The sequence below is a fragment of the Callithrix jacchus genome, chromosome 12, assembly GCF_049354715.1.
Source record: "Callithrix jacchus isolate 240 chromosome 12, calJac240_pri, whole genome shotgun sequence".
In the NCBI taxonomy this organism is placed as follows: domain Eukaryota; kingdom Metazoa; phylum Chordata; class Mammalia; order Primates; family Cebidae; genus Callithrix; species Callithrix jacchus.
In genome coordinates, this window is record NC_133513.1 from 62,630,740 (window position 1) to 62,645,685 (window position 14,946).

The window sequence follows — 14,946 nt, forward strand, 5'->3', positions numbered from 1 at the left end:
GTTCATGGCGTAAACTGTGTTGGTGAAGAGGGTAGCTCTGGGGATGGCACTTACCGGCAGTAACATCAGTCAGGCAAGTTCATTAACCTCCCTGTGCCTCAGTTTCCTTATCTGTAAATCAGTAATGGAGATGGCAACTACCTTTGTGTAGGACACAAAATATTAACTGTTAATAGTAGTGCTATAGTTTTTTATTTTTCTGAGACGGAGTCTTGCTCTGTTACCCAGGCTGGAGTGTAGTGGCACCATCTTGGCTCACTGCAACCTCTGCCTCCCAGGTTTGAGCAATTCTTCGGCCTCAGCCTCTGGAGTAACTGGGATTACAAGTATGCAACACCATGCCCAGCTAATTTTTTTTTTTTTTAAGATAGAGTTTTGCTCTTTTTGCCCAGGCTGGAGCACAATGGCACCATCTTGGCTCACTGCAACCTCTATCTCCTAGGTTCCAGGGAGTCTCCTGCCTCAGCATCCTGTGTAGCTGGGATTATAGGCATGCACCACCATGCCTGGCTAATTTTGTAGTTTTAGTAGAGACGGGTTTCACCATGTTAGCCAGGCTGGTCTTGAACTCCTGATCCACCCTGCCACTCCCAAAGTGCTAGGATTACAGGTGTGAGCCACCATGCCCAGTTAATAGTACCATAGTTTGAATGTGATGTCCCCTCCAAAATTCATGTTGAAATTTAATTTTCATTGTGGTGATATGAAGAGGTGGGGCCTTTTGGAAAGTGATTGAGTTGTCACAGAGCAAGCAATGGGCTTGCTGCCCGACAGGCCTAGAATCTAACACGTGGCACTGGCTTTTTAAAAAAGAAAGGCCTTATTAAGTCAACTAGTAGGGAGATAGGAGGCAATGCTAAAATCTGTCTCCCAACCTGGGAGCTGGGGTAGATTTTATAGGCAGAGGGTAATGAGGCATGATCTGATTAGATCTTGCCATGAGATGATGCTGGGAGGTGTGATCTGACTGGATCATGCCATGGGGTGATGCCAGGGCTTGATCTGATTGGATTATGGATCATGCCATGATGTGCTTGCTTCTTAATTCATTCCTTGATCCTTGATTGGAGCACTTAGGTTCCACCTGTGGTTGCATGCTTGGTTCATCTGAGCATGATCAGGTTACATAACTTGCAACCTGGGGGTCGGGGTCCATGGCAATTGAAAAACAACTCACCATTTTATCACATAGGGTAGAATCAGATTGGGCTGGTTATGTAGTTAAGAGTCCTTAGGGCTCTACCCTCATGTATGTACGAATGCCCCTATAAAAGGGACTTCAGACAGAGTTTGCCTTCTCGCCCCTCCCTTCCATCGGCCATGCAAGAACACCTGTTTCTCCCCTCCTAAGGATGCAGCAACAAGGCACCATCTTGGAAGCAGAGATCCTGCCCTCACCAAACACCAAACCTATGGTGGTGGACTTCCCAGCCCCCAGAATTGTAAGAAATGAATTTCTCTTGTTAGTAAACCACCCAGTCTATGGTATTTTGTTAGAGTGGCACAAATGGACCAAGACAAGTAGCAACTGGCAAAGAAAATTAGAGAGTCACTGAAACTACTTTTTTCATCACTTTCCCATTTTCTAGAATGGTGCTCCAGCATCACCCAGAAGCTTGTTACAAATGCAAGTTTTTGGACCTCATCCCAGACCTACTGAATCAGAATCTATGAGGTCCAAGGCCCACGAATTTGCTTCAACAGTCTCTCCAGGGGATTCTTTGACTTGCTAAAGTTTGAGCAGAACTGTTGTAGATTCTGGCTCCTCAAAATGTGGTGCAAAGCTCAGCATCATCAGCATTTGAACTTAGTAGACTTGCAGAATCTTGGGCCCCACTTTGGATCTGCTAAACTATAGCCTGAGTTTTAACAAGATCCCCAGGTGTTTTCATGCTCAATAAACCTTGAGAAGCACTGCCCTAGAAATGTATCTCTCATATGATAGCCAATAAGCATACATGGCTATCAAAATTAAAATTAAATAAAATTTAACATAGAGTTCCTTATTCACATTAGCCACATTTCGAGTAGTCAGTGGTCACATGGAGCTAGTAGTTCCCATATTGGACAGTACAGATTATAGAACATTCCCATCATCTCAGGAAGTTCTATAGGACAGTGCAGCTTTACAGTAATTATTACCATTATATTTTATAAGCATAGAGAATCTGGGAGGAGCAGCTTAGACAAAGTTGACACACTAATGTTTATAAGACCCAGGCAGGTGAAGTAAATGAGTGAAGTAGGCCAATTATGAGAGAACCAGGAGCACAGACACAGTAAGTGACCAATGATACTCAACCCACATGCTGGATCTATAGTACGGAGTGGTGGGGGCTGTGGTAACCTAGAAAAAGCATGTTTTGATTCAGCCAATAGTTACCAGGGAGGAGGCTAGGCCCAGGATAGGCTGGGTTAGGCAGTTACATTTTTGTTTGAGAAGTTAGAAATTTGGATTTTTATATGATACTTAAATTTTGATCACTAAATTAAAAATTAAAAAATGCTGAACTGAGGCCAGGTGTGGTGGCTTACACTTGTAATCCTTTTGGGAGGCTAAGGAGGGAAGATTGCTTGAGCCCAGGAGTTCAAGACCAGCCTGGGCAATATAGCGAGACTCTCTCTCTATAAAACATAAAAAAAAAAATTAGCCAGGCATGGTGGTGCATGACTGTAATCTCAGCTGAGGTGGGAGAATCACTTGAGCCCAGGTTGAGGCTGCAGTGAGCTGTGATTGCAACACTGTATTCCAGCTTGGGGAACAGAGGGAGACTCTGTCTCAAGAAAAAAAAAAAAAAGCTATAGGCTGTACTGGCCAAGGAAACATTCCTGAAGGCCTAATTTCACCTTCGTGTTGCAACCTGGAAATCATACTGGCCTGTTCTGCCTTGTGATAATCACTTCAGCTGAATTAAATTTAAAGGAGTTTAATTGAGCAATGAATGATTCATGGATCGGGCAGACCCCAGGATCACAGCAGATTCACAGAGACTCCAGTGCAGCCACGTAGTGGAAGATTTATAGACAAAGAAAGGGAAATGACGTACAGAAATTGGAAGTGAGGTACAGAACAGTTGGATTGGTTACAGCTCGGCGTTTGCCTTATTTGAACGCAGTTTGAACGCTCAGCAGTCCGTGAGTGGTTGAAGTATGGCCACTGGGATTGGCCGATACTCAGCTATTGTTCCAGGTGCATACTTCTAAGTTAGGTTCTCAGTGTTGTCTGCCTGTTAAGCTAGGTTGCGGTTTGTCTACAAGGACTCAAATATACAAGTACAGAGTCCTTCTCAGGCCATGTTTGCTTTAACACTTGCCAAGGTCAGCTGTTTGTCTTGTGTATATTTTCCTTTCCTGCCTCCTTTTCTTCTTTCTCCTCTTGTTTTGATCTTGTCTTTGCTTTCCCTTCCCTTTTCTTCTTTTCTTTCTCCTCTTCTAATTTTCTTGCATTCAGTAAGCATTTATTGAATGTGCTAGGCACTGTGGTAGAGACTCAGGATAAAAAGATGAACCAACACTGCCCCTTCCCTCAAAGGGCCCACAGTTTTGTCGGGGACTCGGACATGCATGTAGATAATGACAGGAATTTGAGAAGCGCTATAGTAGAAATATATTCAAAGTCTTATAGAAAGTAGATAAAGGAGCAAGCCAACTTAGTGAGGGGGGAGTCAGAGAGGTCTTCACAGAGGTATGGATATCTGCACTGGCTTTTGAAGAATGCATAGGAGTTCTCCAGGACGAAGAGCTGGGATGAGAGGTAAGAGGGTATTTTAGTAGAAGGAACAGTGTGTAAGCTTCACAGCACTTAGTATGTTTGGAAAGAGAAGGTTTCTAGGTGGCTGATGTGTAGGACATGTACAGTTGCCTATTAGAATTCCTTGTTCTTTTTTTTTGAGACGGAGTCTCGCTCTGTTGCCCAGGCTGGAGTGCAGTTGTGCAATCTTGGCTCACTGCAACCTCCACTTCCTTGGTTCAAGCAATTCCCCTGCCTTAGCCTCACGAGTAACTGGGATTATAGGTGCCTGCCACCATGCCCAGAGAATTTTTTTTTTTTGCAGTTTTAGTAGAGATGGGATTTCACCATGTTGGCCAGACTGGTCTCAAACTCAGCCTCAGCCTCTCAAAGTGCTGGGATTACAGGCATGAGCCACCGTGCCTGTCCAGACTATTTTGTTCTTAAAAACCTGCCAGCTAGCGTCTCCACACTACTGTTCAAGCCACCTTACCGCCTTTCCTCAGGCTCCTTCCATCATGGCCTTGTGGCTACTGAATCCATAATCTTCCTCTTGGCTCCTCCCTTCGCCTTGCACTGCTGTCTCTCTTTTTCATTCCTTCCGTCTTGCTAAGATCTCCCTCCATCCACTTTAAATTCTTGTCACTCAGACCAGTTCAGAAATCCTCAAACCCCTACTCCCACAGTCAGTTTCGGTGAAGTCGTCTAGTGTTCAACTCCAGCAGAGGGAGAAAAAAGATGCTGAGATTGTTAGCCCACCTCCTAGGAAGGTGGCTTAAATATCAGTTTAAATATGAGGATCTTATTTGAATCCTGATTCAAACTGTTACAAAACCAAGATGATTTATGAGACAATGCAAATCTGAATACTGAATGGATTTTATTGACTAACGTTCTAAGGTGTGATAATGTTATTGTGTTTATGTTAAAACGAAGAGTCTTTATCTTTAGAGATGGATCAGATGTTTACAGATGAAAGGATATAAGGTCTGAAGTTTGCTTCAAAATAATACAGGAGAGGAGGGGGAATGGATGGGGATATAGGTGAAATGAGATTGGTGGAAAATTGATGATTGTTGAACCTGGGAGATGGATACTTAAGGTTCATCATACTAGACTCTACTTCTAAGTATGTTTGCATATGTGTTATGCTTGAAATGTTCTATGTTATTGGTTGAATTATGTTCCTCTAAAAGGTAGGTTGAAATTCTAGTCCCCTCTACCTTCTGAATGTAACCTGATTTGGAAATGGGGTCATTAGTGTGTGCTCGAATCCAGTATAACTGCTATTCTTAGAGGAAAACTCCATGTGAAGACAGAGACACGAGGAATGTGAAAGATTGATGGCGACCCAGAAGCTGTGACGAGGCAAGGAAGGACTCTCCCTCTGAAGGAGCATGACCCTGCCAACACCTTGAATTCTAGGTTCCAGAACTGAGACAATAAATTTCTTTTAGTTTAGGCCAGGCACAGTGGCTCATGCCTGTAATCCCAGAACTTTGGGAGGCTAAGACAGGTGGATTGACTGAGCCCAGGAGTTCAAGACAAGCCTGGGCAACATGGTGAAACCCCAACTCGACAAAAAATACAAATATTAGCTGGATGTGGTGGCATGCACCTGTAGTCCCAGCTACTAGAGGCTGAGGTGGGAGGATTGCTTGAGCTTGGGAGGTTGAGGCTGCAGAGAGCCAAGTTTGCACCACTGCACTCCAGCCTGGGTGACAGAGTAAGAACCTGTCTCAAAAAAAATGAATAAATAAAAAAATTTCTTATGATTTTAGTTACTTAGTTTGTGGTTCTTTGTTACGGTAGCTCTAGGAAACTAATATACTCTATCATAAAAAATTAAAAGAATAAAGATAAACTGCTTTCCTCCCTTAAATTTTTCTTCTTTTTTTTCCCTCTGCTTCCTCTAAATAATCTAGATACCTTTATCATGCACAGGTACATCTTAATCTAGATACCTTTGTCACGCGTAGGTACATCTTAATGTAGATACCTTTGTCACGCGTAGGTACATCTTAATGTAGATACCTTTGTCACGCGTAGGTACATCTTAATCTAGATACCTTTATCACGCATAGGTACATCTTAATCTAAATACCTTCATTATGTGTTCACTTTGGGTATGATTTTCTGTTACTTTTTTTTTTTTTTTTGAGACGGAGTTTCGCTCTTGTTACCCAGGCTGGAGTGTAATGGCGTGATCTTGGCTCACCGCAACCTCCGCCCCCTGGGTTCAGGCAATTCTCCTGCCTCAGCCTCCTGAGTAGCTGGGATTACAGGCACGCGCCACTGTGCCCAGCTAATTCTGTTACTTTTTTTTTTTCTTGACAGGGTCATAGCTCCGTTGCTCAGGCTGGAGTACAGTGGTGCAATCATGGTTCTCTGCAGCCTTAACCTCCTAGACTCACTTAATCCTCCTGCCTCAGCCTCCCAAGTAGTAGGGGCCACAGGCATGCACCATCACGTCCAGCTAATTTTTGTATTTTTTTTGTAGAGATAGGGTCTCATTATGTTACCCAGGCTGGTCTCGAACTCCTAGGCTCAATAATCCTCCTGACGTGGGCTCCCAAAGTGCTGGTATTATAGGCAGGAGCCACCACACCCAGCCTGCTCTGTTACTTTGAATCCAGAAGATGACACAGAACTGAAAATCCAAAAGTGAGAGGTTGACGGGGAGATAAGGAAAGAGGGATTCCTAGAAAACTAGACAAAGGTATAAACAAGAACCTTCAATTCTACACAGCCTCACCAGGCTCTTGCATATCCCGGACAAGCCATGATCCTTTGAGCCATTGCTAATTCCTCTGGGGGTTATGAGACCTGGTTTTTGGTCCTAGCACTGCAATTTTCTAGGTCGGAGATGGTGGGCAAGCTGTTACACACAGAAGAATTGTTTTCTCCGTAGGAAAGTGAGGGAGTTGAGTTACACAAGGAAGGCTTCCTTACTTCTCTCACATTGGCTTGGGGGCTCCTTCAGCCAGCATCTGCACTAGCGTGCATCACACCGTCTTGTCCGCTGTTGTCATCTGTGGCTGTGGCAAGTCTGGGAGCTCCCCGAGGCAGGAACTGTCTTGTTCACCACTGGATCTCCTCTCTGAGCACCTGGGCCTGCAACGTAGCAGATGCTTAATGAAAGTAGCCAACATAACCACATTGTATTTATAATAAATCTGTACAAACACTTGGTAAAACTTCTCTTTCAGAGGACTGGAGAAGAAGGCATACCTCTGTGTGTATCTGTTTTAATTCTTTACTCTGGGCTCTACTAGGGACTGCCCTTTTGCATTCCTATTTGGGGATCAGTCTCAGAGACATCCCCTCCTGACTCCCAACGCCAGGGCTTCCATTCTCAGCGTGCCAGGGCATTGGTTATACATTTGCTGCAATGCCCAGAACAATGCTGAGCACAACTAAAGTACTTGTCCAGGTTAGACTTCGTGTGTGTCGAAAGTTTTGTGCCTTTTAGTGCTGAGGGTTAAACTTTACAACTGGTTTCAGAGAGGAGACAAGAAAGTGACACAGTACTATGGGTGTTTAACAAGAACTTGAAAGAAGAATTTTTCTTTGCTGAAGGGAAGATGTGAGCAGTCTAGACATGCATGTACAGTTGAAGCCCTGAAGAAAAATGAGCCTGGGAAAGCACTTCAAACAAATGTATGTTGGTTTCTGCAGAGCAAGGAACAAGATTTTTCCTTAGGAGTGATTCCATTTCAGGAAAATAAAAGAATTTCAGGATGCAAAGTTACTCTAGAAGAAATGTGTAATCTGATATCACAGTGACTTTAGCAGCGTGTACATCAAGATTTTACCATTTGGGCAAACTTGTCTTACAAAAAGGCCAGGTCTTTGAAAGGCCGAGGCAGGAAAGTCACTTGATCCCAGGAGTTCAACACCAGCTTGGGCAGCATGATGAAACTTCATCTCTATAAAACATACAAAAATTAGCCAGGTGGTGGCACGTGCCTGTAGTCCCAGATACTCAGGAGGTTGAGGTGGGAGGATCCCTTGATCCTCGGAGGTCCAGGCTGGGCTACAGTGAGCAATGATTGTGCCACTCCACTCCAGTCTGGGTAACGGCGAAACTCTGTCTCAGAAAAGTAAAATAAAATAAAAAATAAAAAAAGCCCAACCATCTCTTTACAAGGTGTTTTATAAGATCTAAGCTTCTCTGCTTCTCTGAGTAGAATTTTTAAATTCCACTTTCAAAGATTCCCAAGTAGGTTCTAGATTAAAAATTGTTAGAGGGCATGATAAGGAGGTGTAAAATTCCTCCCAACCCCAGCAAAATATTGATGGTCTCCAGAAAAAAAATCTTCACGTCTGTAAACTCTGGTCACGTTTCCTTAAAAGGCCACAAGATGGCAGCATTGGGCTAATAGTAGCAGAAGACTCCACCTAGAACGCATTTGCAAGTGGCTGTGATGGTGCAAAAAGACTCCAGATCTGGTTGTTTCTATACCTCTGTGGTGTGGTCTGCTATTACTGCTGTCCACTGCAGACATTTCATGAATAAAACCTAGTGGGGCTTGAAGAAATCTTAGACAATCTAGCAATTCTGCAGTTGCTCAGGCCAGTGCTGTCAGTGCGGAAGACAAATACTTTTGTTCACAAAGAGTATGTGTGTGCCAAGAATCTGAAACTTTTTGCTGTCTGAAAGCATTGTGGGCAGAGGTAAGACTGATGTGGAAGCTTGGATGAACATTTGAAGATGTTATGAAATAAGTGTAAGGAGGTAATACAACACTGAAAATATATTCAATATCACTAAATGATGTTATAATGAATTGTCACTAGATGGTGGCCTTCAACAAGGTAGAGATATGTCTGTTTTATTGACCAACCTATCCTTAGCATACAAAAATGTTGTCACAGTCTGGGCGTGGTGGTTCATGTCTGTAATCCCAGCACTTCAGGTGGCTGAGGTGGGAGGATTGCTTGAGCTCAGGAGTTCAAGATCAGCCTAGGCAACATAGTGAGACCTTCCACCTCTACAAAATAATTAAAATATCAGCCAGGCATGGTTGCATGCCTGTAGTTCCAACTACCTGGGAGGCTGAGGTGGGAGGATCACTCGGGTTCTGGAGGTTGAGGTTGCTGTGAGGCATGATCATGCCACTGCACTCAGCCTGAGCAACAGAGTGAGACAGTGTAGTGGTGTGATCATGGCTCACAGCAGCCTCAGCCTCAATCTTCTGAGTTCAAGCCATCCTCCCCCTTCAGCCTCCCTAGTAGCTGGTACTACAGACTTGGAACCCTACACTCCAGCATAAGTGACAGAGTGAGACCCTGTCTCCAAAAAAAAAAAGAAGAATAAGTGTTGCTACACACTGATTACCTTTTCCACCAAATCATGGTCTTCTTCCACAATGACACTTTTGGAGAATGGGCTTAGAGGGAGCTGTTGCTGGGCTATATTCTCCTTATCCCTCCTCCCAGCCTCATTTCCCCTGCCACCTTGAATATTCTCAGTATAGACATGCTTTATATGCCAAGGATCTATACTGGTTTTCCAAAGTGTGATCAGGACAGCACTGCATCTCAATTGTTTTAAAAAGTGTGGATTCTTAGGCTCACTCCACATCTGCTGAATCTGAGTCTCCACAGTGAGGTCCAGAGATTGTGTTTTTAATAAGCTCTCTTAGGTAATTCTTCTAATGTTTGACAATCTCTGATATAAGAAGGACCTCCTACAGCCTTGGACCTTGGTGGGTCACGAAAGATACTTCCTCAAATAGCTTTTGAGGTAAGAAAAGAGAGAGAAATGAAAGTTTAGACCACAATAGACCCATATGTATCTCAGAATCAGTCAGTGAAACCAAGTTACCCCTAATATCTCCTAAAGCGGATGCTAACCATTACACTGCCAATGAGGAGCAGAAAGTAATGTGAATTAACTCCTCTTATCTTTCAGGCTACATTTTGCTTTCTACCAGTTATTTTAAATGGTGGAACATGGGGCAAGATGGGTAAAATTGGGAAGGGGTGGATCAATCTTAAAATCTAATGGTGTTATAAACTTCCTAAAAGTAGATATTGACAATATACTCTCAATTTGAAATTTATTAGCTTTTTTCCTTTGAAATTACTATCCATTGTTTTCAGTAAGGCTGCTCCCAAGAGTCAATTTTAGTTGCAGGTTTAGGGCCTAATAACTGATTTGGTAGAAAGTCAGAGATTCAATAGCAAATCCAATTTAGTAGCAATGAGTAAACATATGGTAAAACATAGAAACTCTACTAGAAAGCAAAGAAAAGCAAATTAAACAAAACTGAGTGTGTCTGCCTGGTAAATTAGCAAAACATAAAAAAAGGGGGAAAAAAGATGAAAGTGATAATACTCAATGTAGATGAGGGTTTCATGATTCCAATTTTATTATACATTCTTGGTGGCCCTAAACATGGGTATAATTCTTTAGCGATGCAATTTAAAAATACATATTTACAGCCATCAACATGTTCATATCCTCTGCCTTAACATTTGCATTTTTGGAACTATAGATCCTAAAGGAATGACACAGATTATGGAAGAAAGCTTGTATCATAAAGATACACCTAACAACATTACATGCAAAGAACAAAAGAGTTTAAGTGTGAAACAGTTGATTTTTAAAATTTGATGCAGCTACTGTGTAGTCTACTATAGAGCTGTTAAAAACAATGATTATGTCTCCAGAGACAGAACCAAAAAGAAAAAATATTTAAAAATCATGATTATGAAGAGAAAGAAGCAGCAAAAAGCCCATAAGGTAATTTTAATGTAAAATACAAAATATATTCTGTTATCTTCTGTGCATCTCTGTATGTTTGAAATAGTCAATGATTTAATCATTTAATTTGTAATTTAAAAACTTTTATTTTTTTGAAATGATTAGCCATAGTGTTAAGAATTTTTTTTTTTTTAACTTGGTCGGGGGGTGGCTCACGCCCGTAATCCAAGTCCTTTGGGAGGCAGAGGCAGGAAGGTCACTTGAGTTTAGGAGTTACAGATCAGCCTAGGCAACATAACAAGACCCCATCTCTATAAAAAACAAAAACATTAGCTGGGCATGGCAGGGCATACCTTTAGTTCCAGCTACTCCAGAGGCTGAGGTGAGAGGATGGCTTGAGTCCAGGAGGTCAAGTCTGCAGTGAGCTGTTACTGTGCCACTGCACTCTAGCCTTGACAATTTTTTTTTTTTTTTTTTTTTTTGAGACAGGGTCTTGCTGTGTGCCTAGGCTGTACTGGAACTCCTGAGCTCTAGTGATCCTCCCATGTCAGCCTCCTGCCTTAACCTTCTGAGTAGCTGGGACAAAGCACATACCACAATACTCCTGATGATTTAATTTTTAATGTAGCCATATGTTAGACAATATAAATATAGGACAGATCAATGTGTTAAGGTGCTTGATTATATAGGATTTAATTTTCTCTATTTCCCAAGTCTTTTGTAAGTCAGAGTCCCTTCTATTTGTCCTTCTAGACCCACTCCGTGTCCTGTTCTCAGACACAGAGGCTGAGCAGTTGCATTGGCAACAGGGAGGCCTAACGGGGGAGCAAAAAGAAGGGAGATGAGTGAGGTGGTGTATTACTATCCCAGCTCCTTCCCAGAAGGATTACCTTCCCCTGGTTGTGTGCGCTTTAGCAATGTGATTTAGGAGTATATATTTATTCCTAAATATTTATTTTTCCTGGGGGGCAGCCCTTTCCTCAGAACTTTCTCCTTCAGGAATCTGGTGGCTGCTCTCTCTCTTCTTAGGGGTGAAGGCAGCCCAGTGTCCCTTGTGGTTTCTTTATACTCTCCCCATACCTTTGTAGTCTTTTTTATTTAATCTGAATAGAATTGTTCTAAATTGAATGTGCTTTCTGTCTCCTGCTGTGATCTTGATTCACATAAGAAGTTTGATACTTTTATCATTTTAAAAATGTGGACAGCATCCACTGGAACCTGTGTCATTGCAGCCTGAAGCATCATGACAGGAAAATGTTACAGCTAGTGGTAAATTTTAGCTGGAAAGGTGAAAATCTCTGTATTTCCCCAGTAGCCAAACATTGCTCCTACCGAGAAATCCTCAAATGCTGTAGTAATAATAACAGAGAGTAAGAAAGAACAAGTGAAAAACCGAGATGTAAAGATATAGCCTAGCCAGTAACATGCTGGATGTTTTATAGAGACAATCTTGAGAAAAATGGTTTGAGTGTTATTTTTTTAAATGAAGTTTTAAAGGCAGTGGGGAAAAAAAACCAAAGAATAATTCAGAAAGACATACTACTTGAAGGTAGTGCTGATGTATTAATACGTGCTCGAAATGAATGGCTCAGGAAGCATCAATATGCCTCAGCCCCGGTCATTTTTCACGCCGGGATGAGTGTAGACCAAACTCAAATTGTCACAAGTAGATTTGAACGATATATTGGCTAATTTTTGTGACAAAAGCAGGAATAGGAGAAGCAATAGATAACAGCATTCTGAGCCTCTTTGCCTGCATTTTAGAAATAAATTAGTTTCCAGAATGAATGTACCTTCAAGTGAGTCTTGCAAAGGAGTTGGGACTGTGTCATGATATTCATGTGGGTACTGAAAAAATATTCATAGAGTTCTACATCTCACCCCTGAAAGGTTCTGCAAGCGGAAGCAGTGACTGAGAGTGGGTCTCATGGACCTCCCATCTCTCTCTTGCTTTATAAATGACCCTTGCCATTCTGCAGAGAAGGCTCCAGACCTCCCTTCTTTGTAACTGCAGTCATTAGCTGTCCGTCTTGAGTCAGAGGCAGTGAGCGCTACACCCGGAAGGTGTTTGAGTTAGCAGAAGCTGTGGTCACAGAAATTATGACTGGAGCATCTTGAATTATTAATAACAAATTCCAGGACGTCCAGTCATTTCTGAGGAGCTTATGGAGCTAACGAGAAGTGGGGGAAACAGAAGTAGTAAGGAAAAGGACAATTTCTAAGAATTGACTTGTTTGAGAAGTCATAAGGGAAAGGGATAGTTTTCCTTCTGGTTCTTCCTTTTCCCTAGAAATGGCAGAAACAGAGGTGGGAGTGAGTGCGCTTCTCTTTTCTAGAGTATTTGCGTAGGCGGTCCTTCTAGAACTGTTGGACTACACTGATTTCTTGTGCCCAATTCCTGATAGCCGCACGAAGGGCTGACCCCGTCTAATTCTGGATGACTTGCTTTAAGAGTCCTGTTTTAGAAAATGTCACATATTCAAGTGTTTTTTTCTGTGAAGCATTTGTTTTTGGGAAATCAAAAGATTAGAAACAACTTTAGTGGTCACCAACAGGGATTTGGTTAAGTAAATAATGATGTATTCATTCTGAGGCAGTGAGCTCCACCTGCAGCTGGCATTTGAGTTAGCAGAGGCCATTTTTAATGAGCAAATTCTTCATATAGAAAGACAGTGTATACCTTCAAATAACAAAAGCAGGGTTCAGAACATTTTGAATAATATGCTAACATTGGTGTACAATATACATATGTTCTTGTATGTGCATAAAGAATACATTGAAAGAAAAAGTGAGAAACTGATAACTGGTGGCCTTTGGAAGGGGACCTTGATGGCAGGAGGACAGGGGTGAGAGGAACCCACTGTGATTTTTGAATCGTAAGAGTATGTTACCTATTCAATAAGGAAATTAATATTATTTAATAACAAAAGTCACTGCTTTGTCTTGCCACGAAATAAGATTGTTAGTGTTTTAATTCTTGACTTTTTCTAGTATACCTAATGTTCTTTTTAGCTTTTCTGGAGACCCTTCCTTCCTTCCTTCTTTCCTTCTTCCTTTCCTTCTTTCTTTCTTGAGACAGAGCCTTGCTCCATCAACCAGGCTGGGGTACAGTGGCATGATCTTGGCTCACTGCAACCACTGCCCCCCGGGTTCAAGTGATTATCCTGCCTCAGGCTTGTGAGTAGCTAGGACTACAGGTGCCCACCACCACACCCAGCGACTTTTTGTATTTTTAGTAGAGATGGAGTTTTCCCTGTGTGGGCCAGGCTGGTCTTGAACTCCTGACCTCAAGTGATCCACCTGCCTCTGCCTCCCCAAGTGCTGGGATTACACGCGTGAGCTACTGTGCCCAGCCTTTGAGTATTTCTTGAAAATGAGGCAGAATATAAATTAGTTATTGCTTCTACCTATTTAAATTTATTTGTGTGTATGTTCTTAAATCTGTATGTGTGCATATCTGTGAGAGGTGTGTGTGTATGTGTATGCATGTATGTTGAGGGGTGTGTATATTCCAGGAAACAAGGACAAGGAGAAGTTTCTAGCCAAGGATGTCAATGTGTGAAAGGACCAGAAATTGCTATTCTGTTCTGTGGGAGTGTGTAAGGCAGCCTAACTAGTCTTATGGAGTCATGCTGGGCAGTAGTATGAGACAAGGTTGAAAAGATGTTAGGGCCAAATTATGAAGGGCCTTGTGAATGAAACTGGGAAGCTTGGCCTTTACTCTGCCAGCCATCTATTGGGGGTCTGTGGGCAGGAGAAAGAGGTAGTCAGAAGGATGTCTAGAAAGAGGTCATGGTGGCCAGGCACTGTAGCTCACGCCGGTAATCCTAGCACTTTGGAAGGCCAAGGCAGGCGGATCACCTGAGGTCAGGAGTTTGAGACCAGTCTGGTCAACATAGTGAAAACCCATCTCTACTAAAAATACAAAATTAGCCAGGCATGGTGGTACATGCCTGTAATCCCAGCTACTTGGGAGTCTGAGGTAGGAGAATTGCTTGAACCTGGGAGGCAGAGTTTGCGCCATTGCACTCTAGCCTGGGCAACAAGAGTGTAACTTCATTTCAAAAAAGAAAGAGGCAATGGTGATGGTGACTAAACAGCCTTACCCGGTCCAGGGATGCCAGGAAAGAAGCCTCCTCCAAGTCTTTCCTCTCAGGGATAGAATATCTCACATTCAGGGGTAATTGACACACATCATGCAGTTGATACATATTTTTTAAAAAGTGTGCTGGGCTGAACTTGGAATGATGAATGTTACACAGGCTGGGGAATTATATTTGTAAAACCAGTCATGAGCTGTAATAGGCATTAAAAAAAAAAAGGCCTAGATCAGAGAGCATGTCAGAGCAGCTGCTGCTAGCCTCTCAGAGACGGCCTCATGCAGTCCCAAACACATCCTCGGCTAGAGTCAACTCTGGGCAGCTTTGTACATCAACTCCCAGGGAACTTTATCAAGCTCAGAGAGACAAAAGAGCAAAGAACATTCCACTCCTTCAATAACATG